This window comes from Bactrocera neohumeralis, chromosome 5, assembly GCF_024586455.1.
Source record: "Bactrocera neohumeralis isolate Rockhampton chromosome 5, APGP_CSIRO_Bneo_wtdbg2-racon-allhic-juicebox.fasta_v2, whole genome shotgun sequence".
NCBI lineage: Eukaryota > Metazoa > Arthropoda > Insecta > Diptera > Tephritidae > Bactrocera > Bactrocera neohumeralis.
The window spans coordinates 3,227,651-3,239,726 of NC_065922.1; the positions used below are offsets into that span (position 1 = coordinate 3,227,651).

Sequence of the window (12,076 nt, forward strand, 5' to 3'; positions counted from 1 at the left end):
TATAGTTAACCGATCTGAACAATTTCTTCGGAGATTACATTGTTGCCTTAGAAAATAACATATACCAAATTTCGTGAATATATCTTCTCAAACGTGAAAGTTGTCCATACAAGAACTTGTTTCCGATCGTTCAGTTTGTATGGCAGCTATATGCTATAGTTAACCGATCTGAAAAATTTCTTTGGAGATTATATTGTTGCCTTAGAAAATAACATATACCAAATTTCGTGAATATATCTTGTCAAATGTGAAAGTTTTCCATACAAGCATTTGATTCCGATCGTTCAGTTTGTATGGCAGATATATGTTATAGTGGCCCGATATCGGCCGTTCCGACAAATGAGCAGCTTCTTGAAGAGAAAATGACGTTTGCAAAATTTCAAAAAGATATCTTAAAAACTGAGAGACTAGTTCGTATATATACAGACAGACGGACAGACAGACAGACGGACATGGCTAAATCGACTCAGCTCGACATACTGATCATTTATGTATATACTTTATTGGGTCTCCGACGATTCCTTCTGAGTGTTACAAACTTCGTGACAAACTTAATATACCCTGTTCAGGGTATAAAAACACGATAGCAGTGCTTCGAAACACGTCTATGTCATCGTGTCAGGTGAATCATGGATCTATGCGTATGAGCCCGAAAGTAAACAGCAGTCGACTGTATTGGTATTTCCAGATAAGCCGAATCTAACAACTGTTGTTCGCACTCAGATCACATCCAAAAAAATGGTTTCCCGTGGTTTCGTGCATTTTTTGAGCACTCAAAACATCGATTTGATGAGTCATTCACTGTATACATAGTTCTGACTTGGCACCGAATTATTCCTTCTTATACTCGTACATAAAAAATAAACAAAGAGTTCGACGTTTTCGACACATAAAGAGGCGATTGATGCGTTCAGAACACATGTTTTGGAGATACCTCAATCGAAGTGGCAAAAGTGCTTCGCCAATTGATTCAAACGGATGCGTAATTGTATACGTGTACATCTTAATGAAAAATATCTTGAAAAAACACTACAAGTAAAACGATTTTCGATAATTATCTCTAATCCCGAAATATAAAAACAACCAACCTACTATTATTTATATCAAAAAAATAAAATATACTCTTGCACTCATGGCAGTGTCATAAAAGGAACGTTCCAAAGTAAACAGGACTTTTTGAATCTAGCGGCCCCTGGTTTGACTGACGATCAAAAATTGTTCAGAATCCAACATTCGAAGGACATGATTAAAAGGACAAAAACTTCCTCTACAATATTGTGACTGGTGCCGAAACGTAGTGTTTCCAATATGATCCCGAAACGAAAGTCAAAAGTGAAGACAATGCCGATTTTGGGGTATTGTCCACAAAGAATTTGTTCCACCCGGCCCAAACGTTAATGCGGTATTCTACCTTGGAGTTTTGAAGAGTTTGGTACGCCGTATTCGACGTGTTCGGACCGAATATCGCGAAGATGAAAGTTGGCGTTTGTTGCACATTAATGCGCCGTTTGACCTGCCTTTCCACTCGTTTGACATGCTTTTGGACCGTGCAAAAAGCTGTATTGAAGCAGAAGGAGACTGTTGTGAATAAAATAAATTGATTTTGCCGAAAAAACCATTTGTTCTGTTTTTTTAAGCTCTAAAACTACACTTTGAAAGTATGCAAGAAATTGTATGCGAATTTCTCGCACTGAAAATATTTGTCTGAAATATAAACTTTAACAATTTGAATACAAAATATAAAAATTTTCCAAAACATGCTTTATATGTTTAAGGAGTTGGTGTATAGAATAACAACTTGATTCGACTTAAGCTACTCTTTAAAACGAACATATATACATATATTATTTAAATAAGCTGTGAAACGAAAAATAATTTACGAACTGGAAGTGGCAAAGTGGTCTTGCCTTCTATATTCCTAATGACTAATTCAGGTGACACACCATAAACATGAAATCGAATATTAAAATAACAAAAACAGAGAAAAAATAAAAAGTTATCGCTTTTATGTATGTATTTGGATTTAAAATAAAAATCAGAGCCACAATAGCGAATAAGGCGTATAAACCAAGTAGTCTGGCTCCCGATCTCATGTAAGGTAGATATAGGAGAAGTTTTCAGCTAAATATCATAGCCATCCACTGGCTATTAGACTAAAGAGTTGTATGGCTGAATTTATTTATAGGTAATTATGGCGCCCTAGAATAGAGGCATATTTTGGCACCGAAACACCAAACAATGCACATTATTTATGAATTGTTGGCAAATCAGAATGTTGCAATTAAATTTTTGCCAACTTAATTATCATTACATTTGGATGCAACCGAATATTAGATAAGCCCTCACTTATTTGAAATTGAAATATTGTCAGAACTATTTTGAGATAGGGCCCTATTTTGGGATAAGGTCATCTACGTGTTTTATACTCTTTCAAAATGTTGTTAGAGAGAATAATAATTAATAGCGTTAGATATAGTCTGTCTGTCTCTCTGTAAAAGCGATAATTTGAGTAAAATTGAGATATAGAAAGTAAACTTGGCACACGGCTTCATTGGCAAAAAAAAGAGAGAACGAGTTCAAAATGGGCGTAATCGGACCACTGTCACGCCCACAAACCCCATTAAACGAAGACATATGTATAAAATGCCATAACTATATACATGTATACTATTAAAACCACTAAAAGAAAATGAGAGTGCTTTATAAGATCCAAGGTTAAAACTGGACGATAAGCCTGGCACCGGCCACTTTTCTGTGAAAACACACATCTCGAGTCCCGGCCGACCGATTTCAACTAAACTCGGTACGTGACAAAATAGGTAAAATCGAACTACAACCACGTCTACTTCCATATAACACAATTTTAAATTCCAATTGATTCTTTCACTTTTCGGTAAACAAAGCAATTAATAAAACGAGATACAACTTTGCAGGAATAATGCATTTGAAGTACACATGTCATCTTATGACCAGAAATTACCCAAATCCGACTAAAAGTGGTAGGTGGATACAATCGGGCGAAATGAAACCCAGGGAATATTTTATTAGTATGTGGCATGTCAATAGTAGGTGGTATTGGCAAAAATAGATAAAAACGGGTCGATACTACCTCCAACTCCCATATACTTCATATAATTATTTTTGTTTTCCTAACAAACATTATGAAGAATAAGTCGGTCAATGAGAGTTGTATTTTTAAAAATTCTTTGAAAATATTCGCTGGCCCCAAAACACCCCATATAATGATTTCCGGTTTTCCACCTGACTTGGTCAAAATGTCATATTTAAATGAAACTAGATGGAAAAGTTTTCTTAAAACTTATGTGGTTTAGGCCGGAATTAGAATGGAATTGTTTATACCTTGATCTAAACCTCATATCCCTAATATAAAGAATTTCGACCCTCTGGTTGACGTTTTCCAGATTAACTCAATATATAAAATTTAGCCTCTTCGGTCGAATAAATATCACATATGTACATACTCGTATCACTCAATTGAAGATGTTTTTAATATAATTTTAGTTGACGCGAACTTAATATACCAATCTCAACGAATTTAAAGTGTTAACATAAAAACCAATCAAAAAGATAACATAAAAACTATAGTTGAATTATGAAGCAAAATCATTGGTGCAACATAATTGCTCTATAATTTATATGCAAATCGAATTTTTCGACTAGTACCCTCGAACATTTCCTGACTCTCTTGATGCCTCACTGCAGATCACACTGCTCAACTTGAAAATATGACCGAAATAGCGACATTTGCACATTGTAAACAAATGATATACTTGTATGTATGTATGTATATGTACATACGTACATAATATTAATTGGGCTAATTAGGCTTTACCGCATCAAAACAGTTGAATGATCTTTTTGACAATTATTAAATTCGATAACAATTGTATGATCGCATAGGAGCGCTAATTGAATAGCTCTCATGTGTTATAAAAAGCGAGAGTGAAGAGCGAACTTGATCTACATGCACAAAGAAGCAAGCCTGACGATCGAGCCACCAATTAAGTGTATAATATTCAATTAATTATCGTATATTTCAGAAACGGGTTCTTAAGCGTCTGCAACAGGTAATAAAGAGTGGTGCCTTATTTGCTGATGATAAGACAATTTACTTTGAAGTAGCGCAACTAAATGCCAGGGACTAAAATATATACATATGTATGTATGTATATAAGTGTATTAAAATATCATATTGAAGGATTTTTTATACTCTCGCAACAAAGTTGCTAAGAAGAGTATTATAGTTTTGTTCACATAACGGTTGTTTGTAAGTCCTAAAACTAAAAGAGTCAGATATAGGGTTATATATACCAAAGTGATCAGGGTGACGAGTAGAGTTGAAATCCGGATGTTTGTCTGTCCGTCCGTCTGTCCGTCCGTCCGTCCGTGCAAGCTGTAACTTGAGTAAAAATTGAGATATCATGATGAAACTTGGTACACGTATTTCTTGGCTCCATAAGAAGGTTAAGTTCGAAGATGGGCAAAATCGGCCCACTGCCACGCCCACAAAATGGCGGAAGCAGAAAACCTATAAAGTGTCATAACTAAGCCATAAATAAAGATATTAAAGTGAAATTTGGCACAAAGGATCGCATTAGGGAGGGGCATATTTGGACGTAATTTTTTTGGAAAAGTGGGCGTGGCCCCGCCCCCTACTAAGTTTTTTGTACATATCTCGGAAACTACTATAGCTATGTCAACCAAACTCTACAAAGTCGTTTCCTTCAGGCATTTCCATATACAGTTCAAAAATGGAAGAAATCGGATAATAACCACGCCCACCTCCCATACAAAGGTTATGTTGAAAATCACTAAAAGTGCGTTAACCGACTAACAAAAAACGTCAGAAACACTAAGCTTTACGGAAGAAATGGCAGAAGGAAGCTGCACCCAGGTTTTTTTTTTTTTTAAATTGAAAATGGGCGTGGCGCCGCCCACTTATGGACCAAAAACCATATCTTAGGAACTACTAGACCGATTTCAACGAAATTCGGTATATAATATTTTCTTAACACCCTGATGAGATGTACGAAATATGGGTGAAATCGGTTCACAACCACGCTTTCTTCCAATATAACGCTTTTTTGAATTCCATCTGATGCCTTCTCTGTATAATATATACATTAGGAACCAATGATGATAGCGGAATAAAACTTTACACAAATACGGTATTTGAAAAATATGTAAATGACGTATAATGAAATCTCGATTATCACTTTATCATGCGAGAGTATAAAATGTTCGGTGACACCCGAACTTAGCCCTTCCTTACTTGTTTTTAATATTATCGATGAAGTAGCAGATTGATAATCATACTCGAAGAATTTACACTTCACACATATTTATAGATACATTCATGTATATGTATGTACATATGTACAACTTCAGCTGAAAGGTCGTTCATTCACCCCGCATAATTTGCTTTAAGCTGATTAATTTGTATTTAAGCGCCAGAAAATTAACATATATTGTATACAAATTACCACCAAATTTCAGATGCACACAAAACAATGTATTGAATTCTTTTACTAAAAAGTTAAAAATGCACCACACTTTTGAAGAACGGAAGGTTATTAGGATAACATAAGTACATTGATATAAAAGGTTTGCAATGTATGTAATTTTACTCTAATTGTGTAGATATTTTTCACCGCTCACTTTTGACTATGTACCATACATATAAAGTACAATGAAAGTGTTGATTATTCATTGTCGAATCATGTCCAGTAAATACAGAAAATTCATAGAAAGTCTTTATATTTTATAATACATGCATATGTTTATGTAAATATGTAGATATGTAAATTTAACTCATTAGGTATTACTCATCATTATTTTCGCTATGATTCCCTTTATATATAGAGTGGCTTACTAATTGACTTACGTTTTTATTCGGCAGGTTATTATTTAAACTTTTTAAAAATGAAGCTTGATATACCGAAAAGAGGGTTTGGATAGTGCAACAATTCCATGCTTTGCAATCCCTTATTTCCGTTCAAAGGGAATTCAGACGGAATTTTGGCGGCAACATCCCCCCAAGCAACCCCCCCGAGTAGATGAACCATTATAATGTTGGCAAACATGTTTGCCGAATCTGGAATTGAAGAAGCGATAAATGTTCATAATATCAATTTTGTTTCGAAATAAGTATAAGAAAAGGTAAGTCCCAAGGTGCAAATTTCCCAGAAACGCAACTTGCAATTTTGTTAAAAAATAATAATTTTTAATTAAATTTGACGGCAATTTAATGAAACATCCAACACAAATGCCAATATATACTTCTCTTTGTCTGTCACAAGGTGCAATTTCCCAGAAACGCAACTTGCAATTTTTATTAAAAAATAATAATTTTTAATTAAATTTTACGGCAATTTAATGAAACATCCAACACAAATGCCAATATATACTTCTCTCTGTCTGTCTCCTTAATTGAAAATTTCAATTCTTTCAATCAGTTTTCGACTGGCAGTGATGTCATTTTCATTTCTGTGCATTTTTACGCATTCAAATAAATGTGCAAAGGAACGGCACTGTTGCAATTTATGCATTCTACTCTTGTATGAGAATGTATGTATGTATGTACATGAAGACTGACTTCATTCCTCAAACATTAATTGAAAATGCAAAACAAAGAAAACACAACAACGAAGCACAATAAATAAATAAATGAAGTCATAATGAAAATAAATTAACAGTTAACAGTGAGTTGCAAAATGTAAAGTAAAAGGGGAATTTGCATATAAATATAAGTTCGGGCATGGATCATGGTTAATAGAGACTCGTGTATATCATATTCATACATATGTATTTACTATATAAAAGCAGTGAAGGCAAACAAGTGTGTAAGTTTTTGTGTAGGTTCATCGACACACATACATGTATACATATACATATGTAAGTATGCGCAAAGTTACAAGTGAATTCGGGTCAGTTAAGTGGGGGGTGTACTGAGCATGTGGGACTACCGCAACGATGTTACTACTAACTGCCGCATCGACTGACAGTCTTCCGCCATAAAGGGGGCATCATTTCACAGCAGTTAGCCCTGAAAAGTCAACAAACTTTGCACACACTACGGAAAGAAAAAAAAGACGACAAATTAAAATCATATTTTGGAGAAGTAGATTCACACATATATCCATTAATAGTGTAAAATTTTCAAGTAGTTAAAATTGTTTTCTTAAAACTTGGTGGAAAACACACTGATGCGAGCGTGAAACCTTCCACTCCCTTTATATGAGATAAAATTGTTTAATAATTTAATCAAGTGTTTTCTCGTAATTCTGGTTTCGTCTTTTTATACGAATTTGCATCGGTTTCTCAGTATATGTTATTTAGACGATTGATTATAATGTTAGGTTATTTTTTATGGTAACTCTTCTTTGCATAATGAAGAATTGCAAATAAAAATACTATAATAAATAAATGTGACCTGGTCTAGGAAAAGGGAGCTAACGTGCGAAAACTAGTTTTCTGGGAAAAGCTGTTAAAAATAAATTTCGTCAGTTTCTCGTTATCGTTATCAGTCTCTCGTTTTTTGACACCTAAGCCCCCTTTCCGTAGACCAGGTCACAAATAGAAAATTGCCCATATAAGAGCATGATTTTGAGCGGTCAATTTGTGTAGCAGCTACATATGTTTTGATAATACAATTTGAAGAATTTGTTCGAAGATTATACCGTTTCCTTGAATATAAAATCTATGCCAGACTTCGGAAAAATATCACGTCAAATAAATGAGGTTTTCAAACAAGAACTTGATTTTGATTTATCAGTTTTATGGCCAATTTTGGATAAAAATCCATTCCAAATTTCGTGAAGATATCTTGTCAAATAAAAAAGTTTTCTATGGCAATTATATGTATGGTGGTTCGATACCGGCAGTTTCGAAAGCAAACGGACACGACTAAATCGACGCAGCTCGTCCCGTTGATCATTTATATACAAACATATATACATACATACATATATATATAGGGCCTCCGATGTCCCTTGTATGTAAATTCGTATAATATTTAACAAACAGAAAAAGTATAAGGCAGCGACCTCCAACAAAGCTAAAAATGGCAACAATTGAATATATTCCATTCAAGATTGCGCTGACTTCGCCACAGTGGCATATTTAACTATACAAACAGCTGCATGCAGGCTTTATTTACTGCGTATGTCTTAATTAATACACAGAGATACAAAATAAATTACGCACAATTGGAATCAACTCAAGTGTGGCCCTTGTCCATGCGTATAGGATATGTGTGGAAAGTCTCAAGAAACAATAAACTATGACACTTTTCCAACCGGGGCAGTCTGGTAGCGTTTGTTGACTTTACAATGCACTCGTACACAGGTCCAACTACGTCAGCGTAGTAATCATGAAGCGGAAGTGCCACTTTTGGTTCAACATTTCGTTTTTTGTGTTTTAGTATCATAATTGTGGTTATTGTTGACATTAATGAACCTAACCGCAATGCGAATACATACATACACGTGTATCTACATATGTACATAAATCTATATAACTATTAACTTATTGTGCGCAAATGTAACACACACACTCAAATGTGAAATATGTACAAATATTTAACCGTTAATAACCTGTTATGGCCCCCATCGACCAACTGATAACCAAATGTTTTTGTCATGCACTTCTACAAACATACACAATTAAGTTAACTCAAGCAAACGATGTAATTCGCACTAAAAGCGGATACGTTGACCATATTTTATGCAAACTTTATAAGCTAACATTTAAATTGCCGCTCGAAAAGGGCAGCATATGAACTCGAACCATCTCTAATTTAATTCATTCTATAAATCCATATGTATAATATACATAAATGCATATATTTTTGTTACCAATGTTGTTATTTTTATGGTTCGCCTACCTTTATTTTTGTTCTCAGTAAATCAAAGAGTTGACATTATCTAGAATGGAAACAAAGAGAAATCGGTTTTAGAAATCGTTACTCATAAACATTTACAATTTAAATTAGTTGATGGCATATACTTTGTTTAATAATTAATAAATATATATTTATCGGAAACTCTTAAAAAATACAATTTATTACTGCCACCTTTAGTTTTTATACTATTGCAACATGTTGCTACAAAGTCAAATAGCGGTTGTTTGTGTCACCTAAAACTAATCGAGAGAAAATGTTCATCCTAATTTCATTAAAATATCACACATTTTTACCCACCTAAAAGGTTTAAAGTCAGCTGGAAAGTCGGACATTATACAAGATATGTTGGAGGAAGAGAAAGGTCTGTGCTTGTTGTATTAACATTTGACATTGGTCAGGTATACTCGAGAATATATTGTTAAGCAATATTATAAAAAACACCTTGCTCTTTGAGTTTTATTACGGTACCTCACATACTACCACCAATATACATATAGGGAGTAAAGTCAACCGCATGATTCAAAATCCTTAAATTAGTTAGGACATGTATGGCAAATTTTCAACCTATTTTATCTATTTTATACCATGTTCAGACTGAAAATTTAAAAGATTAGATTATATTTAAGCATTTCATAACCCAACAGTGTTCTCACTGCCGTTAGAAAGATCAAAAAACAGCTGTTATTGTCATTCAAGAATTCACATCGCATAATATTTATCAAAAGAAAAGATTGTCATATAGTATTTTGAAATAAAAAGACGGTTTTTTTAATATTTTCCATATAATAGAAATAATGGATGCATTTTTTCATTTGTTAAGTCGATTTTCAGATGAAATTAGATTCAAAGCTTTAAAAAAAATTTGTTTGTTTACATTTTTTTCCCTTTGTAGTGTCTAAATCAGCTGTGATAATGTAACAGATTTCCAGTGCTGACAAGTAGATTGCGCAAAATCAGAGTCGCACAGAAAGATTTAGCGTGGATCAGTTTCAAATCATTTCAATGAAGTGATTTGGAACTGTCATTTTTGTATGGCGAAATCTTGATAAATTTTTAAGATTAGTGGGATAATCCATTCAACAGCCGAAATCGTGTGATTAAGTGTCGGTCTGAACATGGTATTAGGCCCAAAGATTTATTTTTATTCAGATCGGTATATGGGTGCTTGAACAGTTATGTTGCAATTTTGACAATTTTTAGACCTGAGACTGCATACCTTAAAACCACTATTTGTTCAAAGTTTTATCCCGATATACTAATTGGTGCTTAATTTGCATACTGGAAAGTGAAAGAATCGAATGGAATTTAAAGTTGTGTTATACGGGTAGGAAAGTAAGTGTGGTTGTCTAATTTTGACACCGGCTCCCATAAAACCCTCGGATTTCATTTATTCTCCCACCCTCGTAAGAGGTATCGCAATGATTTGTTCTGTGCGAGTTTAAACCTATTAGTATAACACCGCGCTTTTGTACTTCACACCTACTCGTATGCACATATATAAGTAATAAAAGTCACGAAAGATTGACGTTGCCAGTAAAATATAAGGAATATTTTCTTAATAATTTGCCACGCGTTGGAAGACGCATTTGCTCTTCTTTAAGATATGAAGCGGATAAGCCCTCCACAAACTTCCTGCTTACTTCTGCCATTGCCTATAAGATTTGATCGAAAAGTGCAGACATCCACCCACATTTTCGCTGCAATTAAACACCCTGCTGTCGATGAATGGGCGTTACGAACTTATGCATTTGCGAAATGTCTTGCTTCCAACTAAATATAAAATGCTTCTCCTGTTTTGCATACTTGAGAGCTATGAAGCTGTGTGCCGGATGTACATAAAAATCGCACAAGTTCACTGGGTACAGTTAGTGCACACAAAGTGCCAAGGAAGCGTAGTGTTTCTGAAGAATTGAACAGAAGCAATATGAAATGAAACAGCAGAAAAAGCATGGCAGGCGGAGGGGCTGGCTCCACACAGCACCTTGAGACTGCTGATGCCGCCAGTTGGCTTGCAAAAATTATAATGATGATGGAGAATTGAGTGTCCACATGAACATACGCACACTCTTATATGTATATAGTATGGTACTTCAATGTTGAGACGTAAACCAGCAGGAAATCGAATTGCCGCTAGGAAGTCGATAGTAACTTTAAGGAATACCCATTCTCACGATCGCATGCATCCGAAGACTAAAATTGAGCTACTTTAAACCTAAAAAACCGACCATTACTATTTTTACTTAAATTAGGAAATGAATGTGCCCCCAAGTAACGCGAACGTTAAATACATATGTACATGGTGCAGTATAGTATATAGTATGTATCCATTCTACCACTCGACGCACTAGTAGAGCAACTCATGAGTGGCCCTTCGCAGACTAAGTTAAATGATAGGAAAACGGCGAACATTAGAACAAGAACAAAAATTCATAAAAGTAAGTGAGAATTTGCTTACAAGAAGCGATTATGTCGACTGCCAGAAGTGTCAGCTCAAGTGCAGCGCATGGCGCATGGCGCATGACTCAATCCGGGTTGCCCCAAGTCAGCAACGTAACACCAAAAGTCGAGATGTCAAGTGTGGTTGGAGTGGCAACTGAGCACTTGAAGACTATCATTGCAGCTACTCAAGCAAACTCAACAATACATTAAGCACAAAGCGCCCAGATGCCTCTCGCTTCTACATATTCACATATATTATCTCTAGACTAACTAGACTTCCGAAACCTCACTAGCGTTAATTCTATCTGCTTGCAAGTTAGCGAAAAAAGAAAAGGTGTGTGTTTCTTCGCCTATAATAAGTTTTTCCTTCGATTTTAAGGCGAAAGCACGAAAACAGAAAACTCATTGATACTTCATCCTAGTTCCAGTAAAATATACTAAAATACCACAACTAAGGATTCATATTATCAATATCATATTATAAAATTTTTGGCATTCTACAAGTGGACCAAAATACCTTGTACTTTTATGTTGACATCTTACATAGCTTGAAGAGCGGTACGACAGCATATACGATTTGAACCGGGTTTGCTCCACAAAGTAAACGTATACATATGTATGTATATAATATAAGCATATTTGTATGTATGTATATTTTTATTAGCAAGAGGAAAGTTGCTAAACTATGTACTGCAGCTGATGTGTCAAAGCTTC

The 12,076-nt window shown here is 34.7% G+C and overlaps 1 protein-coding gene across 2 annotated transcripts in view; it reads right to left on the bottom strand.

Moving 5' to 3' along the window:
- LOC126758336 (uncharacterized) overlaps positions 1-12,076 on the bottom strand; it is a 39,224-nt gene that overhangs the window by 20,363 nt on the left and 6,785 nt on the right. Inside the window, exons 2-3 of one of the 2 annotated variants that reach the window (XM_050472574.1) lie at positions 8,906-8,945; positions 5,906-6,115 (exon numbers count right to left, since the gene is read on the bottom strand). The gene's annotated coding sequence lies outside the window, so the exon portion shown is untranslated. The remainder of the gene's footprint in view (positions 1-5,905; positions 6,116-8,905; positions 8,946-12,076) is intronic. The other variant, XM_050472573.1, reaches the window with a different exon arrangement.